The sequence below is a fragment of the Phoca vitulina genome, unplaced genomic scaffold (genome assembly GCF_004348235.1).
Source record: "Phoca vitulina isolate PV1807 unplaced genomic scaffold, GSC_HSeal_1.0 scaffold79, whole genome shotgun sequence".
NCBI lineage: Eukaryota > Metazoa > Chordata > Mammalia > Carnivora > Phocidae > Phoca > Phoca vitulina.
Window position 1 is genome coordinate 500,820 of NW_022589782.1, and position 3,843 is coordinate 504,662.

The 3,843-nt window shown below is 62.2% G+C and overlaps 1 protein-coding gene across 10 annotated transcripts in view; it reads left to right on the forward strand.

Annotated features, from left to right (window-relative positions):
- Window positions 1–2,818: 2,818 nt before the first annotated feature.
- Window positions 2,819–3,843, forward strand: part of SUN1 (Sad1 and UNC84 domain containing 1) — a 52,798-nt gene continuing 51,773 nt past the window's right edge. For 9 of the 10 annotated variants that reach the window (XM_032394070.1, XM_032394073.1, XM_032394078.1 and 6 more), the window contains exon 1: window positions 2,819–2,915. The gene's annotated coding sequence lies outside the window, so the exon portion shown is untranslated. The remainder of the gene's footprint in view (window positions 2,916–3,843) is intronic. The other variant, XM_032394074.1, reaches the window with a different exon arrangement.

A 3,843-nucleotide genomic window follows, 5' to 3' on the forward strand; every position in this document is an offset into this window, starting at 1 on the left:
CACTTCTCTACTGTGTTCCTGTCTTCCTCTCGATGATCTCCAGGAGCTCCTCGTACCCTCTAAGCAGTAGCTCCTTGTCTGTTTTAAACATGGCAGATGTCTTCTGACCAGTCAGTGGCTGCTGGCTTGTCATGGTGTCTTTTATGGAACATTTTTCTTTTTTTTTTAAAGATTATATTTATTTATTTTAGAGAGAGAGAGAGACAACATGAGGGAGAGAATCTCAAGCAGACCCCACACTGAGTGTGGAGCCCAATGTAAGGCTCAATCTCATGACCCTGAGATCATGACCTGAGCTGAAACCAAGAGTTGGATGCTTAACTGATTGCACCACCCAGGCGCCCCAGACACCTTTCATTTTGACATAATCAGGTCCATCCATGTACTTCTGAGGTTTTGTTTAAGAAATCCTTCTGTGCTGCTGGGAAACAAGCTCTCCTTATCATCTCCTTTAGACACTGTAGAGTTCCTTTTCACTTAGCTTTCCAGTCATCTAGCAGTCAGTTTTATTTCTTTAAAAATGAAACTTCAAAAAGAGAATATGACAAAATATTAATAGTTAATTCGGGATAGTGGAATCAAGATGCATGTTGCAGTACTTTTTTGTAGTTTAACATTTAGAAACTTTTAAAATTTCTAAAACTTTGAGTTCATTGTGCAAAATACAGTAACATCAAATAGGACAAGAAGAGCAATCTACGATGCCCCTACTTGGATAGAATCACTGGCATCATTTTTCTGTGCTGTGTGTGAACACACGGAATCCCACAGCATATACGGTTTTCAGTTAAAGACTTGTCATTTCCTGAGTGCATTTCATGTTCCAGCCTCTACATTTATGTGACACTGTAAGGTGCTGTTTCTTTCCCTTTTTTTTTTTTTTTTAAGATTTTTGTTTATTTATTTGAGAGAAGCAGAGCAGGGCTGGGGAGGAGCAGAGGGGGAGGGAGAGAGACAAGCAGACTCCCCAGTGAGTGGATCCCATGACCCTGAGATCACGACCTGAGCTGAAACCAAGAGTCTACGTCCAAACCAACTGAGCCACCCAGGCGCCCGTTTCCTTTTCCAGAACTAGCTTTGTTCTTGGACGTGTCTCTTCCATAATTTAAGTCTACGACGTCACGTTCCCTTGTGACTTCACACTGACTGTCACTTGAAGAATCTTTTCCTTTTCTTTCCATCTAGAAGCCAGTGCCCACACATACTCTGCTTCCTTGAACAGTGAATGAAGGCCTCAAAGTCTCTAACTCCCACCTCAGGGCGCTGGCATGTGCTGTGCTCTCTGCCCAGGACGTTGCTGGTTCGCTCGCTCCGGGTCTCCTCTCACCACCGCAGCAGCCTTCCCTGCCTGCCACATTTACATCTGCAGGCCTCCCACACCCTAGCCCTGCCTCTGCGCGTCTTCCTCCAAGCTGCTGACCGCATTCCCAGACCACTCTGAGAGGCTCGCGCAGGTGCTGTTACTGCATAGCCCTGCCCGGGAGTGTGGGGACAGAGAACGTGACTGTTCCATCCGTGCAACCCCAGTAAGGAGGGTAATGCACCCAGGGAGCTGTCCAGGAGCGCGCTGGGTTTGAAACGAAGGGGTCACGGACGGGCGCCCTGTGGAGTAGCTGACCCACAGCCGGGGGGGGGGCAAAGTGGGGGAGATGGGCAAGCAGGGCCCCGGTCGTCCGCTAACGGAGCCCACTGAGAAGTCTCCTCCTGCGGGGTGGACTCGGTGCTCTCAGAGTACTTGCTAATGTGCTGAAGGGGCTCGCACCGCGATGGTAGCAGAGGGACTCACGCAAACCAATTCACTGGGACAGACGAGTTCCAGCCAGTGAGTCCAGATGAAGCGAGCACAAACTAGGTGCAGCCAGTAAGGGTGGGTGTGGGTCCCAGGACGGACTCCAGGTGGGGAACCCGTCCCTCGCTCAGGTGCTCACTGGAGTTAGCGCCGCTGGGCCCGTCCCTGGTTTCGGCCTCTTTCCCCGGGGGGCAGAGACAAGACGCAGAGGACTGCGGGTTTCCTCCCGGCACTGTGTGCGCGCACGGGGGCAGCTTTATCCCTGCTCTCAACTGCTTCTCACTCCTCTGAGCATCCCGTCTTGCTTGTTAAATCCTAAATAAGTCCCTCCCTGTTTTTGTTGTTTTTGCCAGGAATAGTTTTGCCCCCCCGGGACCAAACATTTACCTGTGCGGCCACCTGGGCCGGCCGCTACCGCACGCGCGCGCGTCCCCCTACAGGACAGCGCACTTCTCCCGGCTCCTTCCCCGCTCCCTCGGCCCAGCAGCCCCCCACCCCCACAACTCGCTCCCGCCGAACGCGCCACCGCTGCCCGAGAGACGCGGCCGTTGCGTGCGCTTGCGAGCGGAGAGGCGAGGACTCGCTGGGGCCCTCCCGCCCGCCGGAGCCTCAGTCTCCCCTCCTGTAAAGGGGGGCGGCAGTGGCTCCCGCCCCGCCCTACAGCGACCACCGCCCCCAGCGGCCCTGCAGGGCCTGGGGCGCGGGACCCGCGGGGCGGGGGCAGCGGTACGGGGACGGTGGCCTGAAGCCACCCCCCCCGCGGCCCCTCCCCCCGCGGCCGCTCTCCCGCCTCCGCCGTACGGCCCCCGCAGCGTACGTCCCCCTCGCCGTACGGCCCGGCGCGTCGCCTCGCAGCCCCGCCCACTTCTCCGCCTCGGGACTCGGCCTCAGCTCGCGATTGGCCGGGCTCCTAGACAGGCCGCCTTCTCCTTGGCCGAGGGGGGGGGGCTTCAGGTGGCGCGCTCCAGATTGGTGGAAGTCCGCGTTGCTCCCGCCCCGCCCCCAGGCGCGGCCCCTGATTGGCTGGCGTCCGCAAGAGCTCCTCTCCGGATCCGGTCTGGGTGGCGCGGACCAGGCCTGGGACGGCAGCGGCGGCGCCGTCTGTGGTGGCTGTGGCGCGAGGCAGGTGAGCTCCTGGGCGGGGGTGGGGGGGCCCGGAGCGAGGTCGGCTGGGGAGACAGGACTGCGGCTAGGGCGTCCCGCACGGCGGGCGGTAGCTGCGGGCCGGGGGCGGAGGGTACGGGCCGAGCCGCGGGCCCCGCCTGGGCCGCCAACGGCCGCCGCCCCCTCCTCGGCCCTGCGCGTCCCCGCACCTGGCCCGAGTCTGCAGCAGGTCTGTCTCGGGGCGTCCCCTCCGCCCGACGTCAGCGGCGTGCCGGGGTGCCGGCGGGACTGTGGGGACGCGTGCGCACCCGGGGACCTCTGTCGTCGCTGCCCGCCCCCACCCGGGCGCCCCCGACCCCAGCGCCCCGGATCCCCTACACCCGGGCTCCCCGCCTCCCCAGCTCACCCACACCCAGGAGCCCCCGCCTCCCCCACTCACCCAGCACCTGGGTGCCCCCGCCCCCAACCTCTGGGAGCCCCCGCCTTCCCCACTCACCCACACGCGGGAGCCCCGGACCCCCGCCCCCCCAACCCCCGGGAGCCCCTGCCTTCCCCACTCACCCACACCCGGGAGCCCCGGACCCCCGCCCCCCAACACCTGGGCTCCCCGCCTTCTCTACTCACCCACACCCAGGAGCCCCGGACCCCCGCCCCCCCAGCCCCCGGGAGCCCCCGCCTTCCCCACTCACCCACACCCGGGAGCCCCGGATCCCCGCCACTCCCAACACCTGGGCGCCCCCGCCTTCCCCACTCACCCACACGCGGGCGCCCCCGCCTTCCCCACTCACCCACACGCGGGAGCCCCGGACCCCCGCCCCCCCCAACCCCCGGGAGCCCCTGCCTTCCCCACTCACCCACACCCGGGAGCCCCGGACCCCCGCCCCCCAACACCTGGGCTCCCCGCCTTCTCTACTCACCCACACCCAGGAGCCCCGGACCCCCGCCCCCCC